Source organism: Solea senegalensis, linkage group LG1 (genome assembly GCF_019176455.1).
Source record: "Solea senegalensis isolate Sse05_10M linkage group LG1, IFAPA_SoseM_1, whole genome shotgun sequence".
Classification (NCBI taxonomy): Eukaryota; Metazoa; Chordata; class Actinopteri; order Pleuronectiformes; family Soleidae; genus Solea; species Solea senegalensis.
Genome location: NC_058021.1, coordinates 11,852,606 through 11,863,561, shown reverse-complemented (window position 1 = coordinate 11,863,561; position 10,956 = coordinate 11,852,606).

Genomic DNA, 10,956 nt, shown 5'->3' with positions numbered 1-10,956 from the left:
GGTCTGTCTGTCGATGACTGGGTGGCCCAAGGCTGCTCGGTGTGAGGCCTGGGATGGAGCCACAACTGTTTCCTGTGAGCAGCCCAACCCCCAGAACCTCTCCATAACTGGCTTAGTGGGTGGTATTCCCCTCCTCCTGCCTTTCCTCTCTTCCCCCAAACTCCTACACTCTTCTTGCCTCCGCCTGAAACACTCCTCTCCCCTTCATTGCTTTTCTACTCCAGGCACACCTCGCTTCCAGTCGGTCAGTCCAGCCATTCCCACAGCCTCAGTCCTTTCTCTGTGGCTGTGAGAGGACAGGATGAGTTAAAAACAAGTTTGAAACTTTTGTCCCGCTGCATTAAAAAAATGTCCATGTGCTGACTTCATGTTTTTGTGCACATGTGTCTGCTCACTGATGGATGTCATCAGCTGTCATCGCTTACTTTGACTGTAAAACACTGTTATGAAGCGGTGATCTCTGCCCGATAACATGGACAGAAAACATTTGATCTGATCGTTAGGATACACAAGATATAACATATTATCATACACATTTTCTTCCCTTTAACAAAATCACAATGAAATCTATTTTAATTTTCAATTCAATTCATTTCTGTTTTGAATTATAGACTACATGGCAAAAGAGGAAGCAGTGGGTAAAGCATCTATCCTTTAATGCTGCCAAGACACTTTGAATCTCTGTTAATTATGTATATATGTGTACATATATATATATATATATATATATATATATATATATATATATATATATATATATATATATATATATATGCATACATACATATATATATACATAATTATATATACTACAACCTATTATATAATATGTGTTAGAGCAGTAACTGCTGCTTCATCCCCTCGTTTATTTCGATATAGATCATTTGTTAAGAATTTGCAATCAACAGTGGGGAATTGTGCAGTTGATGTCAGCTTGAGAGAAAACCACTTCAAAGTTGCTGCGTCTCTCGAATGGGTTTTCCCTCACCCACATTATGTGCAAGCAAATTAACAAACATCTCTCTAACATATTTGTTTGCTCATGCAAAAAAAGGGGGTCAGTGAAGTTTGCTGTTTTTAATCCAGACGTGCACTCGTCATGGTCTCTCTGTGTAGACGTTTGAGTCATGGTAGAGACACAGAAGCAGTTTGATGGGCTGGTTTCTCTGTCTGGAGAGTTGGTAATGATGCTGCTGGTTGATTTTTAGAAAGGAAGGGGTATCTGTTGGCCCTGAACCTGTTTAACTGCTCTGTTTTTTTCCATCTGTCCAAAAGCATATTTTGTCAGTGTAAAGAAAATTGGCAGAGGCCATGGCTCTATTCCCCTATACAGACTAAATAAACACACATGGATACAGTACGTGAGCTGAGCACACTCACAAACCACCCAGGAAGTGCGGCAACGAGAGGAACAATGAAGATGAAAAGCTGAGACAAACATATCTCTCCTGTGACTTTCTTTGAGTAGTAATTAGAGTTAATAAACGTAAATAAGTTTTTTTAATTTATATTTTTTGGTATACAATAGTGATATTATATACAGATTTAAAAAAGAGGATCATACATAAAATATTGGGAAAAGGCTCATCATCTCAACTGCAGGAGCAAATTTTAAATTCAAAATTCACTTGACAGCCACTACTCACAGTGATACTGTAATAAATGTCAATATAAATCAATTGATTGGGAAGATTACAACATATACGTTGTAGAGCTAGGAAGATACATTTTTTTAGTGTACACATACTTAATGAAACTCCATTCTTTACCACTGTCTGTGTTGCACTATATTATATGACCAGGAGAGGGCAATATAGCTACAAAGGGAACAACCACTTAAAACAGGACTTGGACACTAATAAGACAACTTGACATGAGTCAGTATTAGAAGAAACTTTCTCTTTGAAGCAAACTTTTCTATAGTGGCAACCAATAGATGGTCTGGTTTGATTTATTGTTATGTAAGTGAACATAGTGTGTGTTCGTCTTAGTTACAGCAGGGAATTTAAATTTCTTTAGCCAAGGAGCCAAACTGAGCAAATGCTGAGTGAGCCTGAAACGTTTCCTCATTAATGCATATTAGTATTCTTGGCATGCGGGGAGCAACTAAAACATGCCAGCAGTGACCCATTTTTGGTTCCCGCTCCATCATTTAAGAAAAGCTGCCATATAGACCAATCTGTCCTCTTCAAAAACAGCATTTCAAGCAGTGAAATGGGTCAGTAAGCAGTTTATTCACCTCTGCGCTCTGCCACATGTGCCAACAGCCACCTTTGCCCAGCTGGCAAATTGTATTTGTTTCTCCAGCTATAATTTTGTTTATTTATTTGGCCACTGCAGTAAAGAGTGGTCAGAGAAGTACACACAGCTGCAGTTACACTACGGGAAAGGCTCGTCTGTCCACAGGCCGAGTACATCTGCAGTACTACATCCCTCCACTAATAGCAATTAGTGACGGACTATTTTAATGGTTGAGATTAATGGAATCACTTCACAGAGACAAAGGACACTGTTTTTGATGTGTCATACAGTCTTGTTTAAAGTTCAAGTACAAGTATAGTACAACTTGGTGGAAGTTGAAGTCACTTTTTATGATATTACTTCAGTAAAAGTCTGAAAGTGTGTGACATTTACTGTATCAAAAGTAATTTTCTGATATAAAATGTACTTAGGTTTTAAGAACTAAAAGTAATAGAGTAGTAGTGCGAGTTGTCTTTCAACTGGAAGGTTGTGAGTTCAATTCCTGGCTCTGCTAGTCTAAATGTGTACAAGTGTGTGAATGGCTCAATGGCAAAACTGTAGTGTAAGTAACAAAGATAGTTAGAGGAAGTGTAGTGGAGTAAAATTAAATATAAATAACAGAGTAAAGTACAGATATGTGAATGTTGTACGAAAGTAGAGTAACAAAGTATTTGTACTTTGAGACATTACAACACTGGTTTCACATCAGGTCCAAGTTAAATATTCAATTAAAACAGAATCAAGGATCATTCTACATCAAAAGAAATCTCATCTGCATTTTGTGTAACATTGTTCTGCCTCCACACTGACCCTGTGTCTGTGTAACCATTTAGATCACCATTGGTGGTAAGTTATTATTGAACTTTCTCATACGGTGTAGGTGGCTGTGAATATCCACGTGTCTGTGTGTGGTCCTTTGGAAATGTAAATGTGACTGTTTGTTTAACAAAGTTAACACAGACTCTATGAACACATCACATTGAATAAGTCACAACATTTGAATGTCAGTGTGGTCCCAGTGTTGGCAGGACTGTTTCACCCTGAGGTGATAGCTATAAGCATCATTATATCACCATAGAGAGAGCAGCGAAGGCTACTAATCTGCAAAAACATGTAGACGGCAAATTAACTTCATTTAAATCTAAAGTACATCTGAAAAACCCCCATCTGAAACAAAGTTTAACCCATGACTGTGAACTTAGCCCATAAATTCTATTCTTGAACTCAATCAGATTCTTTGTACGAGGCCATAAAGATTGAGATACAGCAGGCCTACATGCAGGCTCTTAAAGGCAACACCAATCAAAACCACAGACCATTAATAGCATAGAAATGTGTCAGTGTGCTTTTGAAATTAATCCTTCAAACCCACAAGTGTTTCTCCTTTTTACAGGACTCAACAGAGAAGGCATATGTCTGCTTGCATAATGCAGGGTACAACATGTGGACCCAAAGATCTCAAAGAAAAACTATATCTACACTCAAAGTTTTATAGCCTGCCCCAAAAAACCACAGCAATGGGAAAAAAAATCCTACTTATCGAGTTGTTTTTAGTCTATTATGGAGCAGCAAATAATATTATTAACATACTTTCTCATGCAAAGAAAATAAACAAAAGTAGTCCTCTCCATAAACTGACTCATTTAGCTTGAAGTAGTTTAGCCTGCACTGATAATTAACTGTGTAATTTTACTTTGCACATTTTCTGATAAAATGCCTTTGGTTCCTTTAAAGGAAATGTGTTTGTTAGAGCCATTTGTAAAATGCTTCATTGAAGCAAACAATAACTGCCATCAGCTCTGGTTTCTGACTGGTTAAATGGTGAAATGATAATAATATACTCTACTAATCTACTATCATATGTTTTTCAACTTTGAAATAAAAACAGCATTGGCTGTTATTATTATTATTATGTAGGTTTTTGTTTTGTTTTGCAAAGAACTTGCTTATTTCAACCAATTGAATAACTCTTACATTACCCTCCAAGTGTTCAGTAAAATATATGATGGCCTTCAAGTACACGTAAAAACATGAAGTACCCTTTAAAGAGCCATTCTGGGCTACTGTAGAAATGTCACACAAGGTATGCAGAAGGGGCTCATTCTAATCATATAAAAATGATGATTAAACACAATAATTATGATCATTAATGGATCCCATCCCACCCTTTATCCTGATGGAGGTAGCAACAGCCAGAAAAATAGGACCATGACTGTTAAAAAAAACCCCAAAAATAAAAACCTGTTACCTATCAATTAAAATTTTTATAAACAAAAATCACAGAAAAAAAGGAACCACACAAGTGGCCACACTGTGAGTTCTGAAGTGCGGTAAAGAAACACCACAGCAAACACTTTGCCTTTTCATCACAGAATGCCACCGTCATTAAAAACAAGTGATTGCAAGTATCGTGCACACATCCCCACATTTACCTCAAAGCTACGTGGTCGTTCCAGTACAGTAGACCTACATGTATAGGCGGGTATATGCATTGCTTTATGAAAAGTTGAATGTTTTAGAGAACATTTCCCACATCATGAATGACATCCCACCCTCATAATACACTGTGATTCGCTACCGAGATTGTCGCTTCATTGTCAGTGCGCCACAAATGTTTTCAATACCATGGTTTGCTTTTTCCATTGCACAGACATAATTTGGCAGAACCTGAGACAAACAATATTAAAAAAAAAATAGAAAGAAAAAAGCCACACTCGTGGATGTTGTCAATTATAGTTTATCCTCTGGTTTGCCTAACTTGCTGTATAGAGAAATGCTCTGGCTTATTGCTCCAACCCTCCCCTCCTCTTCCTCCTCCTTCTCTTCACCACATGAAATGGCTGTCTGTGCCAGCCTGGTGCTGAACCTTCATTAGCTTTTACTACTGCACTTGGATGTGTTTAGCTTTGCTCTCTTTCTTTCATTCTCTGTGTGTGTGTCTCTCTCTCTCTCTCTCTGTGTGTGCGTGTGCGTGTGTGTACACGTCTCACCCTCAGTAAGTGTCTGTGTCTGCATATGCTTAATTGCCAACCCCCGCCCTCTCTTTGGAGCACCCCTCAATGCCATGCCACCATATCATTACACTGTGGCTGCAATTTAAACTTCAGTCACACACACACACACACACACACACACACCAAAAGACTGGCTGACTACACAGAGGAGACAGTGGGGTACTGTCGAGCTGCTGTAGCCCATTTATCCTCTGATAGATTGGAGTTTCCCCCCATTGAAATGCACATGTACAAAGAGAGTGATGTCGAGAGGAAAAAAAAAGAAAGAACATGAAAATACATAGTGAAAAAAAAAAAAATGAAATACCAGAGAGCAACTTTGCATCACAACTGATCCACAACTACGTCTGGTGTTCAAACTGTTATTGTTTGAACTAAACAAACCACTTATAAACACAAGGCCCCAGCCTTACGAGGCTCATATTTAGACCCTTCTGTAAACAGCGAAGCACAGAATGAATCAATTAAAAGGGCATTACGCTGGTTCCTGTTTATTTAAAACATGTTTACACTATACGGGCCCTCCCGCCTGTCTGCATGATTGCCTGGAACTTCGTATTCCTCCCCCTCCTGCCACCTCTCAATAAGCCAGGTCACAGCCAAGGTATATCAAACACACACACACACACAGAGCATAGATTACAAACACATTTGTTACGTTAAGGAATGTTTGCAGTAAATATTGATCTCGTTCTTCCTGTGTTTCTGCATGTGATGATTAGACGAAATCAGTCGGCGTAACAACCTGTAGCAGCGGTTAATCACGGTGCAGGAACAAACACATGAGGAATACACAACGGAAACCAAATTATTGCACTTCATAAATGTGTCAAAAAAAAAAAAAACGTTGATGGAAAGAGTTTGTAAATGTTGCCACAACAATATTAAAAAGTGTGGTCATGAAGCTGGGATTAAGTGAGGGCGTGTCACAACCATTAGCTGTAGTGAGAGGTCAATGACAGAAAGACTGGGTGAGCAACCAGAACACAGTCACAGTCTTTGACTCACACAAACCAATGCTTTGGTGTTATTGATCCATAAAGTAAAGTCTGTTTACAGTCACACAATTAAATCTCATAACATGTTGAAAGGGTTACACCAGTCAGATTACAGGGCAGTTTAGAGCGTGACAGGAGACCAGCTCAGAGAGTAAGGAAGGGCTCTTTTTGGTTGCTGTATGAATTCCTAACAACTGCCTATGCTGTCATGTGTGTGTAAAATGGGCATCAGAGAGTTTCAGAAAGGGAGAAATCGTAATGAGTCAGGGAAGGACCCAAACGCAGTACACGGAGGCAGGCAGACAGTTGGTAATGACGTTTATTTAACCCAGAAAGTCTTTCACCAGGGAGATGACAGGTCCGGTGCAGGAACAAGTAGGCAGAAGTCAGGCAGGGAGCAGGCAGAATCTGTTGTTGAGGGCGGAAGGCAGAGAAGATCACCGGGATAGAGACAGAGCAGGCATGTCGGGGACAGGCAGTGTCAGGACCGGGGAATCAATCCAAAAAATACAGGAGGAAGTAGGAGTAGGAGTATATATAGTGGGCTATTAGTGATCTGGTGCAGCTGCTGTGAACAGGTGAGTGGAGCTGAGCTGATGAGGAGGGAGTGGCTGATGAGGAGGGAGTGGCTGATGAGGAAGGAGTGGCTGGAAGGTGATGAGAAGGAGGGGCTGGTGAGCTGGGGTGAAATGAGAAGAGAGAGAAGATCATGACAGAAATGGATGTATCCTGCTTACTGCAGCTTTAGTTCATTATTCTTTATTGTCATGTAAATGCAGGGGCAATACGTGGTTCAGTGTCTTGCCCAAGGACGCTTTGGTACTTCAAACTACCAACCTTCTAGTTAGATGAACCATTTTACCCTATCTCATCCTTTCCTCTTTTACGGCGCCTTTTGCCTTATACCAGCTGGGATTTGCTCCAGCTCCCTGTGACCCTTATTGTGGAGGATAAAGTGGTAGACAATGAATGAATGAATGAATGAATGAATGAAAGCCACAATTTCCACTACAAAAAAATAAAACTATAGTAAACTATCAGTAGTATCTGTGATTTTTTTGGGTAGCTGTGAGGGAGTTAAACAGTTGAAACATAATTCCATAATTGTGGAAGTGAAGAGGCACAATCCCCATTGCCCCGGATTTATGTGGTGGTATGTCACCCTGAAAGTCTGCTTTCTTACTGGCTTTACAAGTAATTCCCCCATTCTTCTCTTCTCTGCTGTGTTTAGCGCAAAAAGTACAAACACATACACCACCCCCTGCTTCACACATACAAACACAGCTCCATGCAGCTATACTTCTTGGGACACTGTTAATTCCATTCATTAATGTCTAACTTTAACCTCACCCTATGCATTCCCTGGCCCCTTACCCTAACCCTAATGTAGACCCAATTCTAAACCTAACCCTAAAACCAAGTCTTCACCCTCAAAAAGCCCCTTTAAGGGGTGACAGAACACGAGGAGCAGCCAAAATAAAATGTCCTCACGCCCTATGGTTTATATGTTTTTTTTGGTCCTCACAAAGATACCCATACAAATACACACACACACACGTTTCTTAACTAATCAGCCCTATTGAATTCCAGCAACAATGGCCGCTCATCCTTGGGCCACCCAAGCAGTGCACAAACACACACGCGCGCACACACACACACACACACACACCACCAGCTTCACCAGATCACGAGTTCCCTCTTTTGTTCCTTCGTTGTGTTTTCTTTTCCTCCATTGATCTCACCTTCTCACACAGGTCAGGAGCTGGCGCTGGGGGATCATGTTATCTGGACGATCAGCTGGTATCTGAACACACACACACACACACACACACCCTTATCATTGTTCTTGACTCTGCCATGTATGCATGTGTTAATCATTGATTTTTGTTTGTTGGTTTGATTGTTTCACAACCTCAAAACGACAGAGATGGTGGAGAATCTGTCGTCGAAAAGGATCGGGAAATGTCAAACGCAATCACATGGAACAAGCACTGTTTCTTAAAATCTTAAAACACACTGAATCAAATCACTATTTTTATTTCTTGGCTATAGTGTATAGTGAAGTCATCGTTGCGCCGCATGAGACAGAATAAGAGCAGAGGAGAGCTATGAATGCCATGACACCCAAAATAAATCGGGAAAAGGTTTTGGGAAATGGGAAACTGGTTTCATAGATTTATGAAATAGGTAGACAGCAAATTTCTCTTACTCACTCAGTATCTAAATAATCAGAGTCATTTATAGTGTGTTTCCTGAATGGAAAATTCCCGTTCCTTATTGGTAACTTCTCAAGTGCTTCTTTGCTCATCGCTGCAATTATTGGACTGAGCAGTTGTTTACCTGATTCCTACTAAATGCATGCTGGGAGAGGCTCCACTCCTGCTAGGCAGCGTGTTTTCATGGTCTTGTCAGTGAGCTGTAACATTAAATACAACATGTGCTCCTAGAATGACAAACACTCTGGGGCAAATTTGTTCTCATTTATCTCCAACTTTGAAATGAAGTCAATCTGGCCAGCATTGTTTATTGGCCTTTGCATGCATGTGTGTGCATGCGTGTGTGTGTGTGTGTGTGTGTGTATGAAGTTTGGCTTAGAAGTGGACTAGCATGACAGTAACTTCAAAAGGCTGAGGTATCAGATTCAGACGTGGACTGCTTTGCTTGAGCTGACAAACGAGGAGCCGTTGTGTGGAAAGCGTAGGAATTTACAGGCATCTACCTTTCATCTACACAGGTGGGCCTTTGTATGTGTGTGTGTGTGTGTGCGTGCATGGTTGTATACTTGTCGCCTGGGCTCTGAAGAATGTGCAATGCTTATCAGTATATTGTATGAGTGCGCGTGCGTGTGCGCACCCACACGAGCACAGTGGCAGAAATTTAGACAGACAAGTCACAACAATGATCCGGAGAGCCAGTGATCCCAGGCACTTTCCAGGTGCTGCACGGCTCCAGTTCAGTGCTTCTTGACATTAAATCATTGTTCATGAAGTGGAAAAGGGCCGAGTCAACCGCACACCACTGTAAAAACACATTCTCACAAACAGTAACTGATGTGACAACACTAACATTTCTATCGTGTATCCATGTTTGTTTATTGTGTGGATTAAGAACGTTGTTATTGTTGTTATTGCACAATGAGTTGTTAGAGCACGACCAGGGAGCTTTTACAGCAACTCCCCATGATTAGCCTTTTGTAAAGTATTATAAAATCAATTATTAGTATTTTTATTGTTGTTGTTCTCTTCAAGGTTCAGTGTGTTTGAGTGGCTGTCAAGTGAATAACAGGGAAACTGACGATTTCATTTCAATCATTCATAATAAATCTGTGAAGTTCAAAGGTCAAGGCAAACGAAGTATGCTGATGAGTTTATACACTATCACGCACACACACACACACACAGAAAAAAGACTGGCAGAAACCACAGAGACACGTTTTCATTCAATTTATTTTGTTAGTTAAATTTCTATAGCAGGTGAGGGAACATAACGGTCACACAAGGGTTTTTCTTGAGCATAGATTTTCAGAAGTCACAGTGTTTTAGACGTGGACAAGAACATCAAACAATGACAATGAAGGAGGACGGGCCCGACAGAGGAAACTCTAAAAACAAGGTGTAACAGTGACACATTCCTTCACACCTTCTTCTTCACGGTCCTCCAACCCTTTCCCACCTTTCTTTCCATGAAGAAAAAGAAATGGCCTCTGCTCTAAAGTGTTTTCCACCTCCTCCCTCTCTCCCTCCCTCCCTCCCTCCCATCTTCTCCCCCCAACCAAAATATTTCAAACAAAATAAAAACAAACTCCGCAACAAATAGATATATTTATATATAATATATATTTACTCTTTAAAAATATAACTTCAGTCTAAATACTAACATCTGTACAAACTACAAAAATAAAATTTTAATATAAATAATTTATATGGCATGACATTAACATTTCTTTTAAATCAACTACAAACTAATGCAGGATCCCCCCCCCCTCAACTCCTCCACTCCACTGTCTGACAGACACCTCCTGGCTGTCTATGGTCTGATGGAACGGTAAATGGTGCTTTGTCCGTTATGCTTAATTATTCACAACTGCACAGTAGCTGCTTAACTCTTCTCTCTCTTCCATATTTACAGAAGAAAACAAAGCTGCCTCACACAAAAAAAAAAAAAGATTGGCAAAGTTTTTCCCTGCAATTAAACCTGGCAGTGATGAGACCAATACTGAACATCAACAGAAACTTAAATTAAAGATGATTGTAAAAAATAACGTGGCATATATGAGGTTTTGTAATGACAAAAAAAGCATTAGAATGAACGTGTTTGCAAAGGGCTACCAAAAAACCTGCGGCCCCGCAGCACCCAAGTGAAAAGAGAAAGCAGAAAACAATAATTAAATAAAAACCACTCCCTTTGCATTGGATTTTAGAATTCCCTTTCTCTTTCTCACAAAGGTGAACTTCAACCACTGGAGAGCTTACGAAAACTGCAAGAGGAAAATACATCTTATCACAGCTCCTTCAAGTAGTTCAAAACTGCAGAAAACATTAAGGCAAAGATTCAGCGTTGACTATGACAAACGTGATTCCGCGTGATCACATTCAAATTACCCTCAAAGACGGACCGACGAGGTGACACACATCAGCCTCCTGCTGCTTCTTGGGAACATTATACTGAGATCTGTGGTGAAGGCACAATGGTTATCGGCTGTG